The sequence below is a fragment of the Ostrea edulis genome, chromosome 1 (genome assembly GCF_947568905.1).
Source record: "Ostrea edulis chromosome 1, xbOstEdul1.1, whole genome shotgun sequence".
NCBI classification, from domain to species: Eukaryota; Metazoa; Mollusca; class Bivalvia; order Ostreida; family Ostreidae; genus Ostrea; species Ostrea edulis.
The window spans coordinates 27,676,299-27,704,101 of NC_079164.1; the positions used below are offsets into that span (position 1 = coordinate 27,676,299).

Consider the following 27,803-nt stretch of genomic DNA (forward strand, 5'->3'; position numbering starts at 1 on the left):
ACTGGAACATAAATTTCGTTGATTTCTTAATTCTGAAATATCCACAAAGTTCCCTTTTTCAGACTTAATAATGACGCTACATTTAAACTAAGAAGTCAAATTCCTATTTATAAATCTCGTTGAAGTATGCCCGTTTAAGTGGGACATTAACTTCACAGTCATCATTTCACCCAAACTTAATCCCGTAAAATACAATACTAGAAATTGCGTTTAAAAAACGAAAGTAAATTATTTCACTTCAAATTCCTCAAGAGTCAATGTCAAATTAAATATGTTCTAACCGTTTATGCTGATACAATAACCTGTAGTAAATAGATCTTAATATGATAATCTGTCATGATATGTATTATGTAATTTCTTTTACATCGGTTTATTTGAGCAGTGTATGGCAAAAATGAAGAAAGGAAAAGTGAACCCCGAACTTCCAGACATCGACGTCAAATCTGTGATGTCCGATAGGTCCCAGTTCTCCACCAGTAGTGCCCAAGATCTGGTACAGAAGAATATTCAGGACGGGGGGAGCTGTCGGCGTATCCTCGAACATTGGAGAATGATCCTTGTCATCATTGTCCCAATCATTGCCATGATTGTCTTTTCATCCTTCAACCTTAGCGAGGCAATACAGATGAAGATGGTCACTGATTCCACCATTACGCGGATTAACTCCGCTCAACTGGTTACCAATCTCATTCAGATGCTTCAGCGAGAGAGAGGACGATCCATCACTTATCTCAGCATTAATGGAAACATGTCAGAAGCGCGGAATTTACTCCAGATAGCACGACAGGACACGGACAAGAGTTTTCAAAATATACCCTTAGGAAGTAAAGTATTCTCTGTGAAAAATATAGATTGCATAACAATTGATATACATTCAAATATAAATGAAGTGAGAGACAAACTTTGGAAATTGAATGCTACAGTCTCAGAAGTCTTAGATTTTTATACATGTATAGATAACGTATTGATGGATGATGTCTTATCCGATCTAGAAGTCCCTGAAGGAAACCGTCTTTACTCCAAACTAGTTGTGCTTATGGCTCTTCTCCATCACATGGACCTTATTGGTATTCAGAGGGCTAAAATAGCTTATCTTTTCACAACTTGTGAATTTACAGACAATGAATACCTAGTATACAAATACATTGAAGGGAAAGCAAAGTCATATCTAGAAGTGGTATTTGCCTATGACTCGAGTATAAAGAAATCCTATAAAGAGAGTGGCTTAAACCCGGATGAATATCTCCAGGATGTTAGTCAAAGAGTCTGGTCAAATAGCTATTCTTCAGTATGCACAAGCCAGACTGAGAAAGATTTGCGGTGAGCACTGAATGGTTTCAAAACATTACCCAAATTATGGACTTCGATTTTCTTGTACATCATAATTCTTCAACATTGTTAAAGGAGAATCTCTCAGAAATCCGAAGTGAGGCTAAATTTCGTTTCGCATTATATCTATCCATACAGGTGTTTGTGACTTTATTGAGTTTCATATTGTTAGCTTGGTACATTACATGCGTTAACAAAATGACATTACGATTGGCTAAGTATGCTAGTAACATCAATTCCAAAACCAAGGAACTGGCCATGGAAAAGCGTCTCACCGATAAACTTCTATGTCGCATGTTACCTATGAAAATTGCAATGCAGCTGAAATCGAATGGATGCGCTCCTGCTGAGGAATTTTCCCAAGCTTCTGTCTATTTCAGTGACATCGTTGGTTTCACTTCCTTGTGTAGCAGATGTTCCCCTCTGCAAGTTATTGACCTGCTGAACGAAATGTATTCGTAAGTTGGATGATATGTTGACGGTGCTACCGTTTGAGTGAGCGCAGCTTCATGTATGCACATATGTTTTAATGTTCATGCTTTGATCAGGTTCAATTTAAACAATATCTATTTGCCAAATACTTATTAAATTAATGAAATTAGGTAGCTGAAACAGATATCCCGTTTTAGTTTTCTCCTAGTTTTTATATTATAAATCATGTGATTGAAATATTTTATGCTATATATACATTTCATTTATGCTGCATTCACTGTGACTTGCTTAACCTTTGATGCACGACTTGTTCTGAAATGTATGATCTCAGCAGTCGACTGTCTCTATTTTCCTTTTTTTACTCTCAATTTTTTTTAAATTACTAATTGTACGATAAAAATGTCCAAACTTTAAAGTTTGTAAAACTGTTTAAATAGCACTGCCTGTGAACATAAAACATAAAACGCATTTCAATATAATGAAAATTTAAAAATAAATCGATAAATTCAACTATTGGGCATGTATATGCGCGGACCCCCCCCCCCCCCCCCCCCCCCCCCCATGCGGACCTACGCACCTATCTATTCTTTAAAAATAAAATGACAATCCCTTTGTAGCAATGGTATGTTCCAAAAGAGAAAATTAGAACAATTTTTATATAAATTTCATGGCCACTTTCTAGGTATACAAGGGAAATAATAAGCTTTGAATTACCGCCCTTTTTCGAAAACTGTGAATTTTACAAGATCATTCCCATTTTCAATTTAAAAAAAATAATGTGATGGAATTTTTATCTATATCTTTTACAATAATCTTTAGAATATATACAAAATATAAAATATATAATAATAACATGCTTAAAGGTCATAGGAGACGATTTTCAAAAAAAAAATTGTTTTGCACGAAAATGTGTTCTTCTTTAATTGCTTAACATATATAAAGAAGTCATTAAGAAAAATCGTAAGGTAACAGGCGCTACAGACCGTCAAATGTTGCCGTGGTGTGAAGTATCTAAATAGTAAGATGACTTATCTCCCTTGCTTGATGACGTCAAAAGAAACCAGCCTGACGCAAATGTGTATTTGTTTATACTAACAACTGCGGGTTTTAGCCGTCAAAATGTTCAATGTGCTTACATTCAACTGTAATATAGCAAGTCAGGTATTTCTATATACTTTTGTCTAAATGATCCAACGTTCAGGAAGACTTGGGTGTGAAATCTACACCGAGAACACAGAACTCGAAGTTGTTTGACAATCATTTTAATTACGCGATTACGGGGGTTGATGAGGATCAGTTTCGTTATTGTATTCACTCTACTTTGGCAAAAACTAATGGGTTATGAAATTAAATCTTCGACCAGATGCAGTTCTATTTTCGACTAGGCTACAAACCAACGGCAAGCACGGCGAAGACGAGAAAATCCTGCAAAACATTGACTGTACTGTAATGACGGTAGACTACATGTACACTGTAGTACATATATTCATAATTTAGTATAAACATGATCTGATTTGTTTAGAAATGAAATTTGACTATCAAATAGCTATATGAAGCTTCTCTGATCAGAATTTTTCTCTCTGAATACATAAGTAAATAAATTGAAGGTGAATAGGTCTAACTTTATATGTTGAAAGTTGCATTATCAGACCCCCCCCCCACCCCCTCTTTTCTGTTTGAAAAAGAATGTTCACAGCAAATGGTGGAGCATATTGAAATTACAAGTTTTTATATCAGGTGAAATAAACCAATTTTTACGGTCATGCAAGAGTTGGGGGATGATTTTTTTTTCTTTAAATGAAGCACTAATTTGCACATTGGTTTCCTTATTAGGGTAAAAATTTTAAACAAAAAATAACGTTAAAGACCGAGGATTTTGAACAACCGGTGGGTTGAATGAATCAACATGAAAGAATTAAAGCTCGATAAATTTATTTTGTATAAATGAGAACGTGAGCCATTGATAAATTAGGCAGATTATTCTTTTTTCTACGTTTTCTTGTATCCATTTGACTGCCTTCGTCGGATATCCTGTGTCCGACGATGTATGACAGCCAAACATACAGTTTCCGACGGGAGTTCCTGCATACTGTGCAGATTTTCTGGCTATGTACAACTTATGAACCGATCATCGTCCCACACCCCACGGTGACTCAACATATTCCAAAATTGTTTAGAAGGTTTTATTCTGTTTGAATTAGTTTTTCTGGACTGCACACCAGAAATTCGTTGGCTACCTAAAGTTGTCTGTGTGACTCGTCCATAACGCATGGCCTACAAAAACAATCAGGACATTCGGATTTTTCGACAGTTCCTTCAATAACTGGTCCAGACGAAGAATTCATTCTTCCTCTGGCTTCCAGTTCCAACCATTATACGCAAGAAAGAGCCCTTATAGCGGCTAATGTGATGGTAAATTATTCTTCATATAGGCCCTAATGTCGCAAATTTTATTGTAAAAGAATGTTGAAGCCATTTATATTTATTAGATTCATCTGTTAAACTAAATAGCTGTACACGATACTTGTATAAAACTCCTATGAAAATAAATTCAAAAAACGGCTCTCAGGATGTGTGTAAAGGAAATTTTGATCTGACTATAAAATAAATCCGAGTCAGAGTGGAACTTGGGCACATAAAACCAAAGGGGGATGAGAGGGTGCCCACCTTTTTTTGTCAGTCAACCTTCAACCCCCCCCCCCCCCCCCTGCTTGGAAAAAAAAAAGATGATGCGTCGCTGTGTCTGCATGGGGTTAGAAAGCGCAAGAATAACTATCTATATTTCTCTTATTGTCATCAGAGAATGTACTCTGAAATTATCATACATTTATCATTAACCAGTCAGTATTGTTTCAACCGATTCGAAATAAATAGGATCTTGATCGATCTTCTTGTTCGTCCTCCGATGAAAAATCGTAGATGTGGCTGGCATTTGCATTAATTATGAGTTCAAAGTGATATCCTTGTATAACAAACTATGGTTCCCCATTCAAAAACTCCTCCAGTTGCGAATAAATCGTCTATGGATGTGCCTTTGTTTTGATTCGCAAATCTGAGTGTGGTCTCTTATGACGTCACAAATTCAGGAAATCAGGAACGATAATCGGGTAACAATTTTCTATTCCGACTACCTTTGCACTTCAATTTCTTCGAGTTAATATTGTTTTTAATCTTAAAAAAGTAATTTTATGAGGAGTCTATGAAACAAAGTTGATAATTATGGAGAGAAAACGTATTGTTAAAAACCGTCTCCTATGACCTTTAAACATAACCATATAATAAAACATTGGGAAAATTTAAGGATTTGGGGTGGAAATTAGTACTAAAAAACGGGGTAGTCCAGATACTAAAGAAAGGACTGCTCAAAAACCTGTCAATGAATTTTTTTTGCAAACACTGCAATTCAAAGCTATTCATATACCTAACTTTCTGTTGAAATGTGAAGGGATGAAGCTAATCTTGATTTTGAGGTAGGTCTCCTTGAACTTATTCATTGATAGGTTCACTTGGGGGTTAGGCTTGACGAAATATTTGTTATTAATAACTTTCAAGCTTAAATTCTTTTCATGTACAACTACTGTTAAAAGTAATGGGGGAGGAGACAGTCTGAATTTATTTCCACTACAAATAAAATGCTCATTGTCAAAGACGGGGAAAGGCTTATTCTCCCATGTCTGTTTTGGAATACGTTGTTAGAAACTACATTTGTTTTGACCCTATTGAAATATATAAAATTTTCATGATTATGGAACAAAAATTGAGTTAATGAAAACAAATTAAAATTCTAATTTTTTAAATATACATGTATATATTAAACATGGCTTCGAACAAAACGTCTAGTCTAGCTCTATACAATACGTCTTTTTTTTCAAACCACGGGTTAGGTCTAGTTAACATCAATATGAGCTACTACTTCCTTTACAAGATCAACAGCATTTCCGCGGCCATGGTAGCTAATGTCACTTGACTTGATCGTCTCCATGCTATTTTTCAAGGTATTTAAGCCTATGCGTCGCACATGTTTTGATTTTGCACCTTTTTCTTTTTCACATGTCTGCTTCTCCCATACATTTCGACGTGTGTCATATCCTTTTTACATTAGTTACCATTTCCGCAGCAGTTTTTCGTAAAGTTAGTAAAAATAATTTGGAATATGAAATAGTTTGAGAGATATTTTTCTTTATTGCTGAAGACATACGTCTTATGGCATACATGTTTACAAAAATAATAAACAAGTTAACAATTGTATTGTATGGCATGACATGACATTATATGGTATGTTACACAATACTGATGTGAATTTATAGACAGAGAATGCTATATAAGTAAATAATTATGTAGATTAAAGGCACAGTAAATATATTTCACCAAATTACACAACTCTGAGAATTTATTTACACTTAATAATTGTATAAGTTTAAAAACAGATGGGTTTTTCCAATAACACCTCTTGATATATTTCCTGCGCAATTCAATAAAGTAAGGACATTTTAAAATAAAATGAAATTCATCCTCAATATCTAAATTACAAAGTTTACAATAGCGGTTATATCTTGCTGCATTAAGACGTCCTATTTCAATGGCAAGATTATGCGAAGACATTCTAATTCTACTAATGTGTTTTTATAAACATGTGGTATGGCCTTCATCAAGTAAAATTGCAATGAAAAATAGTCATAAATGTACATATAAATTTTACATCTTGGTGAGGAGTTGATTTGTTCAACAATACACTGCACAAAAATATCAGAAATTCTTTGCTTAATTATTGGGAGATAAGTATTACAACATACGTCACTATATTCTTGATTATACCAAATATGACCCAAACCTATATCAAATAGTTAGTTTTTTATATGGATAGCCCAATGAATCACACGAATTCCATCCTTGTCAGCTTCTTCACGTAAACCTTTGTAACATGTTTTCAAAATACAATTTTCACTTTGTAATAATTTAAACCAAAATTTAAAAATTCTAAACCAGCGCACAATGTTAATGGGCAGTCTGCCTGTTTCTACATATACCATAGCATTATTTGTATTTTTCCTGACACTAAGTACATACTTCAAATATTCCAAGTGCACTTTTTCAACATCTTTTATACTATGGCTACCCCAAACTTCACAACTGTAATCAAATATCCTTGCAATTTATGTATCAATTAAGGATAACATTGTTTCTGTGTTTAAATACATTTGGCTGACTTTAGATTTCAAGGAAAACATTGCTTTTCTGGGCTGACTGGCCAATTGCTTTTGTGTGGTGCTAAACTTTCCATTGTAATTCATTAAAACACGCATGTATGTAAATTTATCAACAATTTCTATAGGCTCCCCATTCAGATGCCACCTTTCATCACTGTTAATTTTACTCCCATTTCTGAAAATAACTATTTTTGCTCTTTCTACATTCACTGAAAGATCCCACTTTGTAGTGTAAGTAAAAATGTATCCAGCATGCTCTGCAAATCCTTAGCACTTTCGGAAAAAATAACCATGTCGTCTGCATACATCAAGACAAACAGATTTAATTCTTGTATTTGTACAGGGATCATCCCTTTTGTTAAGATTCGATCATATTATGAAAAAAGTATGGGTGACAATGCTTCCCCCTGTAATAAATCGATATCATTTTTGAACACCTCAGACAACATTCCTGCTGATCTGACACAAGACTTCATATTTTCATACATCACACGAATAATACTGAGTATTTTCCCCTTTATGCCAAAAGTGCTACGTTTTTTCCATAATTTTATTCTTTCAATACGCCGGTTTCGAGATACACCCGAGTTATTTCCCTTTGGAGAACTCTCGTATATAGTGAGACGCGAAACAATTTGTTTGCACGTGGGAGTGGGACTAATATTCGTTACTGCGTAAGTGAATGTACTCAGTAAGTTTCTCATACACTGTTAGATCACCCGAATTCGATTGATACACAAACTAAGTAAGTTATAAGTATTTAGGGAGTAATTAAATACATAGAATTCTTATCATATCACGTTATTTCGTTGGTTATAAGTACCATATCTAAGACATTACTTGCAAATATGACATTGTTTTTATGTTTCCACTTTAGTAAAACATTTCTTTCGATAGTATATTGTATTTCCCACATTTACATATTAAAAGAAAAGCCGCTTTTAATACATTTCATCATCTTACTCACTGACTGTAGGTCCACTCTGTCCCACTTAGTCATTCAAAATTCCACTAAATGCACCTCCTACACAGAAGGGTTCGTATCTCGAAACTGGCGTATTGAATCGAACGCCTTTTTAAAATCTATAAAACAGTAGTACAACTTTTTTTTCTTATGTAATGTCATATCAATAATTGAACTCAGGCTAAATATGGCCTCCGCTGTGCCCCGCTTTGGCTGAAAACCAAACTGCGCATCGGTAATAACATCATTGGAATTTGACCATAACAATAATCAGAAATAAAGTGTACTTATATTTACATGGAAATTAAATATTCCTAGTATGGACGTTAACATTTGACCAAAAGTTACGATTGTCGTCATAAAGGGGGGGGGGGGTATTTTTACGGCTATTGAGCAGTGAGGGTCATTTAGCGTGCCACACCTACTGTGACACGGGTCATCCGTTTTTAAGGTCATCTCCGAGGACCCGTGACATTCACACCTGATGCCGAGCGTTTAGCGATGGAACTGTCACTACCTGTTTTAACGACTTGGGTGTGTCGCGGTCGGGATTCGAATTCCGGGCCTTCCGCATGCGGGGCGAACGCTCTAACCTCTTGGGCTCCTGAATAGTTCGTACGTTTCCCAAGCAAGATTCGAAAAAATGTGTGTCCACTTCTAGTTATACCCCCCGAGCGAAGTTATGGGGGGTATATAGGAATAACTCTGTCTGTCTGTCCGTCCGTCGGTCTCCATATTAGTGTCCGGGCCATAACTTCTTTGTTCTTTGACAAAGGCATACCATATTAACATAAGCATACCGTATTTGACACATGAGTGTATCACCATGAAATAATGTGTCAGGTACCTTCATTACCTCTATATGACTTTGAACTTTGACCTCAAGGTCAAAATTTATTATAGGGTTTTGACATAGTCATACCATAAGACATGGGTGTATCACCATGAGACTATGTGTCATGTACATTTATGACCTCTTTATGACCTTGACCTTTGTTCTCAAAGTCAAAATCATAGGTTTATACCATGGATTTGTGTTAGGACTATATCTTCCATTTTCTTTTACAAAAGCATACTATATTTTTACACTCAGGAAAGAGGCAATTTATGCCTATTAATAACACCCTTTGGGAGATTGGGGTAACGGGGGTCTTCTTAGTGAGCATTGCTCACAGTACCTCTTGTTTCACACTACTATAGTAAATATCAACAAACAATTATCATCTTACACTTGCAATGAGTCATTGTTTATAGACGATTGACTTTCTTTTTGTAAATGCCTAACAGATGCATGTGCATGTAGCAGCGATTTCGGTGTCTTATAGGCTATACTATCAAAATTAGTGTGACGCATACTGTATATATGATATATACAATGTATATGAAAAGGAGATAATCACTATGAAATAAAATCAAAATTATCATTTAAAAAGAATTCAATCAACAGCTTTACACATGACACTTGACAGCTAGAATATGATGACATTTTCCCTGCGATACAACGTTGTGACGTGTTTTTATTATGACGTCATATAGTATGTCTGTACAGCATTGTGATTTTTCTCGGGAAGCTTTAACTACGCTGCGTCCGGTTCTAAATTTATGATAAATTCGCAACCATCACGTGATCATCGTCCCGCATATCCTTAAGCCCCTTTCCACTGTTGTGAGGATACATTCACAAAACTAGAATTATTAATGATTTTTCAGTAGTTAATAGCAAGTGGCATGGTTGGTTATCATGAAGGGGGGGGGGGGGGGGGGGGGGGGGGGGGGGGGTCATCGTGGTTTGCATTACCGAACATGTTAAAAGGAAAGGGATTCAAGCACTCATTATTTTTAGTCGCCAAAAAAGTTAATTAATTAATAAATAAAACTCAAAACAATAACAAAAAACCCACATAGAATGATATATTCCTATTGAAAATTTAGTATTTTAATCAGATTTGTGGTTTGCAGTCGATTATACTCAATTTGTATTCGATGCCATATTACGTATGTCTACTGTTTACGAATATTCAATATTGTCCCGGTAGTATGACTTTTACAAATGGAAATAACAAGTACGTATTTAGATCCGCCACTGTCAGTCTTATTATGACGTACGTCAAAACGTAAACATGACGTCTCACATCATTTTAGCCTGCCTTTCATAAACATTGCACTTCGTTAAACATTTCGCCTAATGGTGCACTGAACTTTCGAGCTAGGAGGCCACAAGATTAGGATGATAATCCACGTAAGTTCAAAATAATATTCCAAGGTGTGACTTTGCGAGATCTCAGCCATTTTTGACAAGGGACTTCTGGGATTGGCGTCAAAAATGTTCCTTGTTAGAGGTTTAGAATTAGCTCGGAATATTTCCCGCACTCTAGTCATTAGAGCTCGAAGTACGAGCCAGCGCTCAATAGCCTTAACTCATCCTGTTTCATTGGCTCTCATTACTCACCCGGGCCGGTTTTTCGAAATCTGGTTAACTTTAATACAGTGGTTAAGTTTAATGCAGTGTTATCTCCTAACCAAGTGATCAGCTAACACGATGGTTAAATTCTGTTTTTCGAAAGCAATTTAACACGATACAAGGGATTTTCAAAAGGTTGAGGCCAGTGCAGACGATAGTGTTTTTAAAGTTGGTGTTTCAATGGACATTATCATCATGACCTAAGGGCCTGCATGCACTTTGACACTTGGATGCAAAAATTACATATTAAGCATGGGTCCTGTTGCAGGATTTCATATAAGTGAATATACTACGAGTTTTATTGACCCCCTATTGAAAGTTTATGCCGAAAGTATGCTGCACTGGCCTCAACCTTTTGAAAATCCCTTGTATCGTTTAAAACTGAGTCGAATGAAGATTTGCATGCATGAAACGTACATACATGTATTTTGTTTTTGAAGGTTATCTAATATGAACAGTATTCAATTCAGGCTAATACAGAATAGTTGTTAACACAAACTTTGGAAGAAGAGTTTTTTATTGTTGATATTCCAGATAAATTGATGCAATGCTGCCCAGACCGACAAGTGTAATAACATCATCCAACTGTACTAGTTTTTCCATTACCTGTTCACCTTAGGTAAATTTCATGAGATTTGACGAATATATCAATTTATGACAACATAATCAACACACCGTCATAGTTCAGCATCAGTACTCACCTTAAAATGTCTGATTTTCATGATTTTTGGTCTGAGGCGGACAGAAAATGAAGTCGTCGGCCATTTTAAACCACTGTGTTAAAACTTAACACAGGTACTGGAGGTGAATTAAAGTTAACACAACGTTAACACAGTGTTAACGCAAACTCGCATTTTCAAAAACAGTTAATCGCATGGTTAACTTTAACTCAGAAGTTAACACCGAGTTAACACTGTGTTAAAGTTAACCAGCTTTCAAAAAACCGGGCCCAGAACTAGAAATCCTACAAGCAAGGATGGGTCCTGTGATGAGTCTGAAAATCTGGTGCCAAAGTAAAGATTAGAGAAATCTTTTTAAGGAAATGGAAGTCATCGTGTTCTCTAGAAAGTACTGACAGTGATTACTATAGCATTCCGAGAATTACCTTTAAATTCTAGGCAAAAATCACAAGTAATCAAAAACAAAAACAAAAAAACATAGTGCGTGCCATAAAAGCGCTAGTTCTTATCAATAATAAGAAATTCAAAGTGCCATAATTCTGTTAAGACAAAGCTGATAAATCTGAAAATCAATAGGTGTCTTTCTGTTGTCTAATCCAAGTATAGTGTGTGAAATTCATGAAAAATCTCCACAAGAATCACTATAAAAAACGGCGGGCTGTTAATGGTGACGATTCCTGTGCACTTGGTTTCTTTTTTACGAATTCATCTTGATTTATCCATGTACGAAAGCCTCTCTAATACGCAAATTCTAACAAATATTCTACTCAATGCGAAAACCTTTTTCATTCTATGGACGATTGGATATTTTTTCTCCGTATATCTTCTCTTGGGAATTTGTGATCATTCGATTCATTCAGTTTTACCAGTCTATATTTGCTATTTAGAAATTATGTTTTAAAATAGTTATTTTATACTATCTGACATCTATATGAAACGATTGGAGTTAAGGATATTGTTATTGTCTTTATATCATATTGAAATAGCATCGGATATTGTGAAAAAGCAGATGGCATGATATTATTATGACATTACTGGAGCAATGCATCATAATTATAACTGAAAGACACATTAATATGTCGTATTCCGTTACATATTTTCTACTTTTAACTTTAATGTATATATATTCTTAATATATTTTCCTCCAGTCTGTTTGATGACTGTATTGACAAGTATGACGTCTACAAGGTTGAGACAATCGGGGATGCCTACATGGTCACCAGTGGAATCCCTGTTCCAAATGGCAACTCTCATGCGTTGCATATCTGTAATATGTCACTGGACATTCGAGACAGCATGGCTCACTTCCGGTCTCCTATACACACGAATGATGTTATTAGGATACGTATTGGTATACATTCAGGTGAGTTAACACCAATGGCACTTGTGTTCTTTAGCCGTTTTCGTATAGAGGCACGGTCTATTTTAGGTAGCAGCAGTGACCCATCATGCAAAGTGCATTGCGTATTTGACCAAAAGGTCTCTTGGTATTTGTATAATGTTGCATCATCTTCCAGGGTATAACATATATAAAAAAAAATATAGATATTATATTAAGTTTACAAAGAGACGATAATTCACCACCACGTGAAAATATTACTCTTAGTCATGATTAAAAAAGGGAATAGGATGGTGACTTTACTAATAATCATTCATTTGTTAATTGAATAATTTTTACACGTCTCGGTAGTTGCGACTCTTCGATTCTCGATCCCAATGTCACTTCAAAACTAATGAGTATTACTTCGCAGAGCTGCCTCTATAAAAAGATGTCCCACGTCACAAGACATTGATACGATAATCAAACCTCACCACCCTGGGTAGCTACAGAAATGTAGCTTTCTGAAAAAATATTGTGACGGAACAGAGAGCTACAGATCCACCCCTTTTAAAAACCTTCGATTTATGGCGCACAAAAGCTGCGCACGGTTGAGGCCTGATATCGTTGTATTCTTGTGTTGCCGTCTCATAAATTTAATTCAAAAAAATTCTTAACATATTTTCTTTCTATACTTGTGTCCAAACATACCTTCAAATAGTTTTTGAAGCCTCATACGACCCGAAAATTCACAGCTTCAATTGATTTCGTTTGTTGACGTAACCATGTTAGGTAGCTGGCCAATTCGAACCCTATTGCTATTTATATATATTCATAAAATTCGTTGTAAGTTATGGATTCGCCTAACCCTAACCCTAACCCTGAATAATTAATAAAAAATTAAACAATATAATTTATCTAAAGGTAACATAAGCTCTTGATAAATGAAAATGCTACAAAAGCCCATTATGGTCCTTAACACCCGTGTGGCAGGGTTGGAGACCGGACCAGACTAATGAAAGCGGCATTGCCATGAGTTTAGCTATTTGGATAATTACCATCTAATAGAACTGTGATGTTATATCATTTAAAACATTTATAGCTTAAATATTTGTGGGATATTAGTTCACAAAATACGGATGTATATTTAATTGCTGTTATAAAATTTAGAAATTCATTTCAAAATTAAGGATTATCTCCCCCATGCATAGCTCTTATCCTTGGACGAATTTGGCTCCACTTTTTTGGCATGCTGTTTTTGACTATATTTAGCTCTAAAACTTCATAGTTATTTCGGATTTCAAAAATTTCGGTTGAGCATCACTGAAGAGACATTATTTGTCGAAATGCGCATCTGGTGCATCAAAATTGGTACCGTATAAGTTTTACATCTAGACGTTATTGTGCAAGTATGGAAATGAGTTCGAATTGACTGGTCACCTAACATGGATAGGTCAACGAACGAAATCATTTGAAGATGTGAGTTTTCGGGTCGTATGGGGCTTTAAAGAATATTTGAGGGTATGTTTTGACACAATTATGCAAGGTGAAGATAACGAACAGTGATCAATCTTATAACTCCTACAAGCAATACAAAATAGATAGTTGGGCAAACACGGACCCCTGGACACACTAGAGGTGGGATCAGGTGCCTAGGAGGAGTAAGCATCCCCTGTTGACCGGTCACACCCGCCGTGAGCCCCATATCCTGGTCAGGTAAACGGAGTTATCCGCAGTTAAAATCAGTGTGCCAAGAACGGCTTAACAATCGGTATGAAACACGTCAGACAGCATTTGACCCAATGCGAGGTTGTATTGACGAACTAGATCGTTATAACGACCATAGAATTTGCGAAATGCTGACTTCAATCGAGACTGATGAAATCCCTGTACCATCAACTTGTTTGTCAGTAGCTTACCTCGATTTAAAAACTGACTATACCCAGAACAAGCTCTTGCATATCGCATTAGTTGAGATATGTAAACACCATGTGCATGTGATAATGGAATATTGCTACATAAATGTGGGAAGTTGACGATGGAGAAGCTGAAATCATCCCGTTTGTCATACAGTTGAGTTGTTAGTTTGCCGTTAATGTCTACTTTCAATAAAATATCTAAGTATGAAGCAGAAGTGGACGACTCTGTGGTGTCCTTTATTACGAGCTCACAGGGATATATCAAATCGACATATGAATGAAAGCTATCATTGTTAATAGACAAAACGTCATCGATATATCTAAAAGATATTTTTTCTTCTCACGTAGAATTACAGTAGGAAAATATGTTAGAAATTTTTTAATATTAAATTCATGAAATAGCAATAGAGGAATACAACGATATCAGGCTTCATCCGCGCGCAGCTTTTTGTGCGCCGTAAATCGAATGATTTTATAGGGGTGTATCTGTAGCTCTCTGTTTCGTCACAATATTTATTCAGAGAGCTACAGTTCTTCGGCTACACCCTGGGCGTCATGCATAGGACAAAGTTTGCGACACTTCACTAAGAACTGATGTCATCTCTACAAGAATGAACATTTTTTCAAATGGGACTTAGGATGACAAACTAAAGAAAACAAAGATTTTCTTTATAAATCAGCATACTGGAAAGTGAAGATTACCAACTGTGAACAATCTCATAACTTCTCTAAAGAATATAAAGTCAAAAGTGGTACCTTATTTGCACCTGCCCTGAACCCTTTATCGCGATCTGGTAAACGAAATATTTCGGCGGGTGTGACCTGTCGACAGGAGATGCTTACTCTTCCTAGGCACATTATCCCACCACTGTTGTGTCCAGGGGTCCGTGTTTGCCCAACTTTCTATTTTGTATTGTTATGAGATTGATCACTGTTCGTTATCTCCACCTTTCATTTACAAGATAGACACCAGTGTGTTACCATTGAGCCCATGAGGTGAAATACCCGTGAAGTACTATTTGGTGTTCCACAGGAATCTGTTTGAGACCCAAATTATACTGTCTTTCCGCAAGACACATAGGAACAATATGTCATCGCCATGGTATGCACTATCATTGCTACGCGGCTATACACAAGTCTGCAGAGCAATCAGACCATAAGAAAACTGCGAAAACTACGTATCCCGCATGGAATCCTGTATCGCAGACATAGCATCTTGGATGACATATAACTTTCTTAAATTGAATTCAATCTAGACAAGACTGAACTAATTATATTTCAACTAAACAAAACTTAGATTGCGCCCCTACGCTACATCTCAAGTAGGGGACCATACTTTCAAGAGTAGAACATGTGTGAAATATTTAGGCGTATTTTACGATCAACATCTTACAATAGAAAAACAACTGTCATCAGTCGATAAATCATGTCACTATCAAATTTTTAACAGAGGGCAGATAAGACGCTACTTAACAAATTAAGCTTGAAAACCCTGGTAAACGCATTTGTAACATTTAAACATGATAATGTAAACTGTCTATATTTTGGAGTTGGGAAAACATTGGACAGCTGCAAATTACTGCTGCTCGTCTAGTCACGAGCTCGCAGAAACGGGAACAAATATTTCCGATTCGGGCGGAACTCCACAAGCTTTCCATCCATTACCGACCCTAATCCAAGAGTTCGACCTATATATACGGTTTCTTCCACGTATCTGCACGGTGATACATCGCAAGTCTTTTAAATGAATGCAAGCCAAAGCGATCATTTAACCCTAACCCTTATGGTCAGAATCAAAGTCGCAACTTGTGCTGCCAAGAGTCAAAAAGAAATACGGACAACGTCAGATCAGCTGGGCTGCAACACATCTTTTGGAATGACCTTCCATATAAAGAAGTCAACAGCTCCTGAAATATGCAAAACGTCTTAAAACTAATATTGATTTTTTTTTTTTTATAAATCAGCTTTGTAGATTATGGCTGTGGCCCTCAATGTGACATTTAAATATATCGACGTTGCTTTCTCTATCAACAATGTTAATTTTCAGTCATATGTCAAATCGATATATCACTGTGAAGTAGAAATAAAAGACACCGCAGAGTCGTCCACTTCTGCTTCCTACTAAGATATTTTATTCAAAATAGATATTAACGGCAAACTAAAAATTCATCTTTATGATAAACGGGATGATTTCATCTTCTCCCTCGTCAACTTCCCATATCTATGTAGTAATCTTCCATTATCACCTGCACATGATGTTTATAGCTCTAAACTGATTCGATACGCAAGAGCTTGTTCTGCATATGATCAGTTTTTAAATCGAGGCAGGTTACTGCAAAACAAGTTAATGGTGCAGGGGTTTCGACAATCTCGTTTAAAGTCAGCATTTCGCAAATTATATGGTCGTTATAACAACGTAATTTGCCAATACAGCCTATCACTGAGTCAAATGCTGTTTGGCGTGTTTCATATCGATTGTTAGAGCGTTCTTGGCACACTGATTTTGACTACGATAACTCCATTGACCACATCAGGATATAAGGCTCACGGCGGATGTGACTGGTTGAAAGGGACTGTATACTTCTCCTAGGCACATGACCATACCTCTGGTATATCTAGTGATCCGTGTTTGCCCAATTCTCTTTTTTGTATCGCTTATTGGATTTATGAGATTGATCACTGTTCGTTATCTTCACCTTTCATACATGATGCCGTGATAGTGCATATATAACTTAATTTGTCTTCTGGAAAACGATATTTATTACTTAATGTGACGCTAATTTGTATCGTTTAGGTCCTTGTGTGGCTGGAGTAGTAGGGAGGAAGATGCCTCGATACTGTCTGTTTGGTGACACTGTTAATACGGCTTCCAGAATGGAGTCAACAGGCGCAGGTTTGACATTCATTAACAGTGATGTGTACGGATAAAATCACTTGTACTTCCATGTTGTCCTTGTTTAGATACTTTCTAAAAGCCTCAGTCGGATTTTTCCTGATTTTGCGAAAGTGTATAAGAATACTACCACAGCGGAGATTCGTTTTTTTTTTTTCGGAGGCGACTTTAAATTTGTCGTTACATCAGACTTTGGGATGATAAAGTTCACCCACTGCTACGTCCCCGAGCTTCATGTATAGGTTTAAATTTCACGCTCTTTATTTTTATGTGGTGATTTTTTAAAAAAACAACAACAATATAACACGAGCAAACAATATTAATCTGTTTTATCAAACTTTCATAAAAAAATATATACATAGAATAATCGTGATCGCAAGTAGAGAACTAAAAAATGTGTAGTAAATGTAAATGGCATATGAAATGGTGCACCAGTTTAGGTTTAAATTTGACGCTCTTTATTTTTATGTGGTGACTTTTAAAAAAAACCAAACAAAAAACAATATAACACGAGCAAACAATATTAATCTGTTTTATCAAACTTTCATAACAAAAGAGAACTAAAAAATGTGTAGTAAATGTAGAAGGCATATGAAATGGTGCACCAATTGGGCTTGAAATGTTCAAACTGTTTGCTTATTTTCAAAATAGTCGCCCAAATTGCGTCACATTTTCAACGGTGTTTATTTTATGTAAATGCCATTCAATATATATAGGGCTTTCAAGATGGCGAATGATGTAGTAAATTTCAAATATTGCCGAAAATTTTCAAAGTAGTCGCCGAAAATGAGTCGATGTTGGAAATATTTTCCGATGTCGAATAAAATAGTGAACTGGACATTTTCAAAACGGTTGTAATACTAAATGGGTGGCCACCAAAATTCGTCTCAATTTTTCAATGTTTTTCGGTCTCAACAAACTTTGGTTTATATGGATAGCTGGTGATGACGAATAAAATGAACTTGCTATTTTGAAAATGTCCACTAAAAGCGACTAAAATATCTGTATAAGGGAAGTACAGTCAATTTTTTCCAGTGCTCTAAAAATGCTTTTTAAAGGAATTTTCAGCAATTCACTGAATTTTGAAAATGTCCACTAAAAGCGACTAAAATGTTGAGGATGTAATGAAACTTTGCATTTTAGGGGAGCTCCTGTCCAATGCATCAATGTTTAAAGGACACATCGCATGTTTCTAAACTTTTTAATTTCTTCAACAAAATTAATTCATTTCATGCATAAATCTGCTTTACATGTAAAACTTATACGGTACCAATTTTGATGCACCAGATGCGCATTTCGACAAATAATGTCTCTTCAGTGATGCTCAACCGAAATGTTTGAAATCCGAAATAACTATGAAGTTTTAGAGCTAAATATACATGTGTTTTAAATGAAAGTTTGCGTAGTTTTCGAGTTTGAAAGCGATGAAATTCAAACTTTGCGATATGCATATTTTCTTCGATATTTTACGCACAAGGCAGAACTTTGGGTCGCAGTTTCTACTAAATGCTAGTCATAAAAAAAATTTTAAAGATAAAAAGATAATAGAACATCCAATTCTAAATAATAAAATACGATATTTTCCAATTTTGAATTGAATTATAATGCTTTCATTTTGTTTACTGAACACGTATACGTAACAATAGCACGCCGCGCTCTCACTTCCGAAGTAACAACTTGTAGATTAAAAAAATAATGATTAATAAAATTATTGAAGAGAATAATGAAAACGTATTGTGATTTTCACTATAAATTTGATCTTTTTTTTTTCGAAATGCACCCTAATTGTCAATGATGCGTAATCGTATCATAATTTAGGCCTATCTATCTTATGCAAAAATAAATTTAATAATAATTGCACTGTTTATTTTAGAAAAGCATCAACGCTAATTACAGTTGTTTAAATAAATGGCATTATTAAAGTGTTTAGTCAGCGATCCGATGTGAACATTGTTTACTCGCAAATACAGATTTCATACTCACTTTCGTCGCTACATTCGGGTCGCTATTTATATACACTGGTGGCTAAAAGATATAAGACTCGGGGAAATTGGTCAACATCAAAATAAACGTTATCCATGGTAAATAAATTAGGCTCCTAAAACCCGAGTTTTTAAAAACATCTAACACTACTTTTACAACAAGTTGATCGACGAAGGTCGTATATGACGTCACTGTACCACGTGACTACCTATCTAATTAACTAGGCTTTTTGAAATCGGGGCTTAGATTTAAGTCCGTATTGTGGCTAATTATCGCAATACTTCAGCGAACGAACTATTGCAATTAATTTATATAACCATAAGGAAGACAAAATGCATATAATTTTGTATACTTTGAAAACACGAGGTGTTTCCTTTAAGCATGGGTTAAAAACAGAATTTGCTATGTTGCTATTGTTGAGGAAGGGAGCAATGGGGATGTCGAAATTCCGAAAATGGCTGTAACATAAGCATCAAACGGTAAACAGTCAAATCAAAAGTATCAAAACTACTGCAATTTTCAAAAATTGACTCTGAAACGCGTCATTTTTTTCCCAATATTGTCTGATCTCAATCTAATTTGGTACCTGTTGGTAGTTAAGAATGGTGAACTACAAACGCTGAAACTCCGCCGTCATTATCAAAGGGCCGACAAAATTGCTTCACATTTCTTAAAACTTTAATGTATCATAAAACCCCATCCCATTTTTTTTTTCATTCCATGGGTGTTTTGAAAATATATTAAAGATAGTTCCAGATTTTACATACTGTAGAGGAGAAAATAGTGAACTTGAAATTCTGACAATGGCCGTCATTTTGAAAATGACCCCCAAATATGCGTCATATTTGTAACGTTTACTGATTTCAAAGATTTTCTTTTTCAGAGGAGGTTGTTGGCCATAGTGCATTGAATAGTTAACACGAAATTATGAAGTATGGCTAAAATTTTGAATAGGGCGCCATATAAGTGTCAAATTTTCATTTTCCTATGTCATAGAAATATGGTAAACAGAGGTTGTTGAGGATAACAGATAATCAGGTAGGAATTATCAACAATGGCAAAACAGTTTCAGAATGTCCCCTGAAAACGCGTCAGTTTTTCACTGTTGTCTGATCTCCATAACATTTCGTATACACTGGTACATGTAGTTGAGGATGATTAAGATTTGGAAATATATGGACGATATTAGGTACAGTTAGATAATTTAGGCTATGGTTGCATATTATCATCAACTTTTCAATTTCGTATGGCGAACAACGTAGCCCATATTGCCGATATTTTGTAAAAAGATCAGCAAAATTTTCATTAGAAGCTACTCCATTGTCGAAACCTGTTTCAACACAATGACCTACCCGAACTAGTTCGTTCTACACAAAAGACGATGCCACGTGATTTGGTTGTATTATCCGCTATTTAAGGAACTTAAATCGTGCGTTCGATACATACGGTATACATGTATATGTAATTTATTTACTAAATTTTGATAAATTGTATTAAGTTATATACACGTGTAGATATTATCATCAGAAATAAGTTGACGTTTCTGAATCTAATTTTCTGAACCAATAATTATATATTTTCTTTCTTTACATTATTTACAAATAATTATATATTTTCTTTGTTTACATTATATACAGATAATTATATATTTTCTTTCTTTACATTATATACACGTGTCGATATTATCATCAGAAATAAGTTAACGTTTCTGAATGCAAGATGAAGATAACAAACAGTGAATCTATTTTTCTGAACAAATAATTCTATATTTTCTTTCTTTACATTATATACAAAGGGCAATGTACTAGTATGATTTTACATTCTTTATTAAAATTTTACACATTACAGGTAGATCTTTTGGTTTATTACTCTACCTGTAATATAATTAACCGAACCATAAAGACTTACGCGTGTACTACATATACATGTACTTTCACAACACGTGCTTTTTAAATATAAAAATAGATAATCAATGTATTTTCATAAATAACCATACGGGCCGAGATATTTATAATCTATTTTGCTTCAAGGCAAATTCGATCAAGAGCCCTAACCCTAACCCTAACCCTAACCCAGAAAAGGAGAGTAGGTGTCTTTGTTTCTTTATTTACTCGTCTAGTTTTTAGTAATTGTGACATATATTTAGTACATTACAATATAATATAGGGTTTGACCGAAACGTATGTTTACGGTTAACAGTTCTAATATAATTTCCTTATTTACTGTAGAATCATTTGAATTCATGGGTGCCAATTTTCGTGGATTGTTGAATTTTTACGGGTTCGTGGGGACGTAATTTCGTGGATTTATATATTTGTAAGAAAGATAACTCTGGAATGTATAGTTGTCTTTATTCGTTGAGGATGTAAATTCGTGGGTGAGGGGTACCCACGAATTTCACGAAAATTGAGCCACCACGAATTGTAATGATTCCACAGTAGTTGAAGGTATTTGAATTACAATAAGATTTGTACTGATTTCTTATTCCGTTGTATTTACAATAAGATTTGTACTGATTTCTTATTCCGTTGTTTTTTTACAATAAGATTTGTATTGATTTCTTATTCCGTTGTATTTACAATAAGATTTGTACTGATTTCTTATTCCGTTGTATTTACAATAAGATTTGTACTGATTTCTTATTCAGTTGTATTTACAATAAGATTTGTACTGATTTCTTATTCCGTTGTTTTTTACAATAAGATTTGTACTGATTTCTTATTCCGTTGTTTTTTACAATAAGATTTGTACTGATTCTTTATTTCGTTGTTTTTTACAATAAGATTTGTACTGATTTCTTATTTCGTTGGTTTTTTTTTTCAGCGGCGGTATCTATGACCGAATGTGTGCTTTTGATGTGTTTAGGTACACAGTATTACCAATATCATCACCACGAATAAATAGCATGTATTACAAATACCGATCACATATGTAGCATATATGTATTTAGTGAAAATCATGCATAGTTTCTCTTTAAGAGAAAAGAATATCAAAAGATTCTAACACATTTCAATAATGTCACGTGATTTGTAAACGGGGAAAGCACGAAATATATTCATATGCCTTAAGTGAATGTTGTCATTTGTGTTAGGACCCGCCCACTTTGTGTATAATTATTCATGAAGAAGGACTATGACGAACACTGTTTGTTATATAAAAATCAATTGATATTTCGACAATCCTCGTGACAAAAAACATGGGGAACTATTAAAAGCATTTAGAAACCATCGACTGTGGCCTCAATGTATCTAATCTTAACTTTTCTACAGTAGAACTGTTTCTATTAACCACGGAAAAGGGGGTCAACTCTAATTGCTCTTTCGTCTCATCCTTTCTGAAATAAAAGTTTTATGCAAATGAAAATCTCTGCCTATTTTTCCAGTGGTCTAGGAAAAGTAGGCATTCCTTACTGACCGGCCACACATGCCGTGAGCCCTATATCTCGATCATCCATTAATCCATGCTTATAATTTTATTTCAAAGACATACTTCCGGTACCCAATATAGTCTTTTCTAAGCCCTTTTTTAAACACTTGTACCTAACTTATTTCACTAGGAACAATCAAAAGCAGTTCGATTTCTTTTTTAATCCATTTGACAGTGAATTCTTTTATATTTGTTTCTAGTACCTCTCCTCGAAAATTGGTCACTCCTACTGTACACCAGCTGTAGATAAACTACAAATTTAGACTTATGTGTGGTGTTCCGTGCCATTGCAGTGATGTGTTTTTTTTAATTGTCAATGTTCACCCTGTCGAGACACGGAATTTCCGTTTGTAAGGTCATATCCGAAAGACTTTGTCAAAGGAGCAATCACTGCCAATGTTTACGTCTTAAGTTTGAACACTAGCGGAACTCGGACCCACGACCTTCCGGTTAAGAAGCGAATGCTGTACCACTGCCCTACCGCGCTTGATGATGGTGAAGTCGGATTTAAATAAATTGAGATGAAAACTAAAACAAGACATAATCATTACTAATAATTAATTATCTTTTCTCTTTCATTCAGGTGGAAAAATACAAATAAGTTCTACAACTTTTGAAATCATCAGTCAGTACGGTTCTTTCCAATGCACACCGAGGGGAAAAATGGAAATCAAGGTGATAGAATCAGCTAAACTATGAAAGTTTGACTACGATATACCTTCTATATTTCAGCTTAATGTAGGTGTGACAGATACCTGAATATTTCTGATAATAGGGTTAACCTGGTGGGTTAATCCTGCGAATATGCGATATGCTTTTTAAAGTGTTGTTGATATGTTGTTAGACCGTTTACGACGGGTGTGACAGGTTGACAGCGGATGCTTACTCCTCCTTGGCACCTGATCCCTACTCTGGTATGTCCAGGGGTTCGTGTATGCCCAATTCTCCCTTTCGCATTGCTTTTAAGGGTTATGAATTTGATCATTGTCCGTTATTTTCACAAGAGTTATCCAATATTAGATCCTATATCTAAAAACCTTAGTCACAATAGTGACGATTTCACTTTTCAAAATGATTTTAATTTTATTATGTTGCATTTCAGGGTAAAGGAGAAATGATGACTTACTGGTTGGATTCGTCGAATCAGAAGCCGGTTGCTACACTCGTTTGTTGAAAACATCCGTCACATGTGTAAAATATGTGATATACGAGAGCGAAACCCCGAAACCCTCACCAAGGCTTAGCTCTATACTCACTGTCTTACAGCGACCCTCAAACATTACCCACTGTCGACATCGAATCGGTTGAACACTCTTTGGATATCACTCGTTGGTTGATACTTAGGTTTATATCAGATTACACTTTTATTAAATATTTCAGATTCAGCTTTTAATTTTATATTTTGGAAAAGCTCAATCCAAATACGGTACAAGAGCCAAATAAACACTAGGTGCGCAATTGTGGAATAAACTGACATTAGAACCTCGAGAGCTTGAAACGCATGGAGGATTCCCCAAGAACTCAAACACTCTTATTCAAGCGTGAATATGCCCTGTGAGTGTAAAATTCCGTGCAATATCAAGGATTCCACGTGCAATCTCTTGCAAACTGAATTTTGATCCAGTATACGAATAACTGTGTGCCAATTATATCCTGTCTAGTCAAAGTCAACCACTTTGTAATTTTACTACCATGTTTTATTTCAATTCTTTCTATTGTTTTATCATTTTCTTTATAGCTCTTGCGGGTCTTTTATTGGTATATTATCATTGATTATTAGTAAACATTGTACAGCGCATAAAAACTATATGTAATTTTGCGCTTTATAAATGAATCAAATAATAAGAATAAGACGTGTGAACTGAACCTAATTAGACATGTACTCGTGCTGTTGTTGAAGCACGTGTATCTTAGTAACTCCAGCTCTTTAATTTTAGTTCCTACTTGCCTGTGACAGTATAAAGTACTTTGGAAATCCAGAGCAAAATTCGCTCTGATTAAGGGTTTGCATCGAGGAATATCATTTCTAACTTTCCATTGCTTTTAATGATAGAATACGGTAAGATATTGATTGTTTACTTGGATTACGCATTACAATCTTAATATACAATTGTATATTTTGGTGGTTTGATAATTTCACCTTTCAGTATAGCTGGGTTATCGTTAGACAGTATTGGTTTGCACAGGTACTTGACGTTTGTACCTACACTCCCTTTCATGCCCCTTTTAACATGAAAAATGTATTGTTTTTGAAAATTAATATTGGTTGTTTAAGTCTAATGAATAACACACCAATCACGCCAAATCCCCTTCATTTGCTGTTGACCGGAAGGCTCATTTATATAGTGTTTTAACGATTCTACGTAAACATTAACATTATTCTATGTAAGTTTGAAAGCGATGAAATTCAAATATTGCGATATGCATATCTACCAAGGTCAACGTTGAAATGAGCTTTTACACATTTTCAAAGTGTTTGGGCTCTTCTCAAATACAGTAGATGCTTTGTGACTTTATATACAACTTTGAAATTTTGCCAACTCCAGTTAACATCCCTTATAATTAATTTTATAATGTTTTGACTTAAATATCCTTAATTATCCTTGATATTATGAAAGTTACTCAGTTAAGGTTTCTTAATTCTATTTCTAACTCTTTCGACCTTGAATTTAGAGTCAAAAGTCAAGGTCATACATACATTGTCTTATGTTTGCATTTTTATCAGATAGAAATCAATCTAATGGCACTAAACCTAAATATATGTAGTAATAACAGAATTATTGAAGTTTGAAAGCAACAACTTTTAATTTATTGTCCAGATATTATAATGAACAAAATGGTCACTGAGAACGCCCCATCCTTTCTAAATAACATTGACACAGTATAATGTTCATGACGGTGAATACGGATCTAGAAATGCCTATCTTATAAAACTTAATAAACGAGGAAGGATGAAACGCGCACTGAAAACTCTTGATAGTGTTGTATCAAAACATGTTATTGCTTTGTAACTTAATCTAAACAGTGTTCTGTCAAAACGTGTTCGTGCTTTGTAATATAATCTAAATAGTGTTGTATCGAAACGCATGGGTGCTTTGTAATATAACAATACTAGCACTTTTTGTAAATGATAGAGTTATTTAGTAACATGGTCGTAGGATTTTGCTATTGATATTGTCAGAGATTGACAATTTGCTACACATCGTGTACACATATCAAAGGTGAATAAAACGAACAGTAATCAATCTCATAAATCCTATAAAGAATACAAAATGAGGAAAAGTGCAAAGATGGACCCCTGGACACACCAGATGTGGGATCAAGTGTCTAGCTAGGATTAAGCATCCCCTGCCGACCGGTCACATCCGCCATGATACTAATATGTTGATCATGTAAACGGCGTAATCCATCGACAAAATCAGTATGTAAAGAACGGTCTAACGATTGCTACAAAATATGTCAGATAGCATTCGACCCAGTAATTGCTAATTAGATGATTAGCTGAATACATTGCAATATTATAAAATTATTGCTGTTTTTGAGTTCAATACGATGATTTAGACACCTGAGGAGTACAATATTCACCGAGCCCGAAGGGCGAGGTGAATATTGTACTTCGAAGGTGGCTAAATCATCGTATTGACCTCAAAAACAGCAATAATTGTTTTATCATATGATTAAAAAACCTTTCAAGATTGTTCTTTGCTTTAATTGTAAGTTTCAACGACCTATTTTTGGTCCTATGTGGAAAAAATAATTTCTTTTATTATACTTTCTTGTAAAATACTCGAACCTGATTGGTCGAGAAGCATTTGAAAAAACATATTGTTACCCTCTGAGAACAGAAAACACGCGACCCAGGGTGATAGTATCTAGCAACGGGTAACAGTACTTGACAACGGGTGATATTATAAAAAATTATCACATGCGTCAAATTTATGCGCGGACGGTTCACCGTAGATTGCTAGACGACGTCGTTTGAGCGTTTGTAATAAACGCGAGTACCTGCATCGAAATACGAAATATCGCACGACAGTGATTGATCAAATGTCAACAGACGTAAGTTTTTCTGCTTTCCAGTTTACATAACATTCGGTATAATAAAACAAATATTGCATGTATTTGAGGGTAACATTGAAATTCTCCCCCCCCCCCTCGAGAAACCATTGTCAACCTCGGCTACGCCTCGGCTGACAATGGTTTTCTCGGGGTGAAAATTTTCAATGTTACCCTCAAATACATGCAATATTTATATAGTGTTCACCTGGAAGGTCTATATTTTTGGTCCTATGTCGAAAAAATAATTCCTTATGTTCACCTGGAAGGTCACGTGCTGGTAAACATAACGTAGTATGATTTCTACATTGTTGGATCTCAGCCAATTAGAGAGCTAGGAATTATTCAATCATACAATAATATACATTTATTGCATGATAGTGAGGGAGATTTGAAGATTTATTCACCCAAGAAAAATCATATTTCCCGAGGGTAAATAAATCTTCATATCTCCCGAACATTTATGCAATAAATTGTTTATTATACCGAAACAACGCAAGACTCAAACGTGCATTTGAAATTTGAGTCCGCTCATCTATACATTGTATGTAACTGAGATCGTCCCAACGGTAACACTGGTCCGTCAACGTGTTACGGTAGAAGATACAAACAACGAAATACAGTGATATGATAACCAGTTTTTGTATTTCCATTCTCCTTGAATGCTGATTTACTTGCTTGTATTTGTATGAACCAAAACCATGCGATTCAACTGTTTATTATATACCCATCAATGTATCGTTTGTTGATACTGTGGATTTCCGGATCACCACACTGTGGTTTTCTGATTCCGTATCAGTATCCTCTGAAACTGATGCCGTCACAATGTATCAACGCAACGTTATTTGTGGAAAATATTGACCGCGTCACAAACGAAACTGCGTACACAAAACATAATTTCATGGTATGTCTGTGTTTTTGATCATTTGGATTACATTTATTATCTTATAAATGTGGATTTAAAATGCACAAGGGGGTATATAATGAATTTATCATTACTATAGTAACTTGATACGAAGAGTTGGATCACGTCTCGTTGACAGGCGCAGATCATCAGATCAAACTCGACGCTTCGCGTCTCCTGTGATCTGATGATCCGCGCCTGTCAACTCGACGTGATCCAACTCTTCGGATC

General features: G+C 35.2%; 1 pseudogene; it reads left to right on the top strand.

Moving 5' to 3' along the window:
- Positions 1-261: 261 nt before the first annotated feature.
- On the top strand, positions 262-23,973 carry LOC125663873 (uncharacterized; annotated as a pseudogene).
- The last annotated feature ends 3,830 nt before the right edge of the window (positions 23,974-27,803 follow it).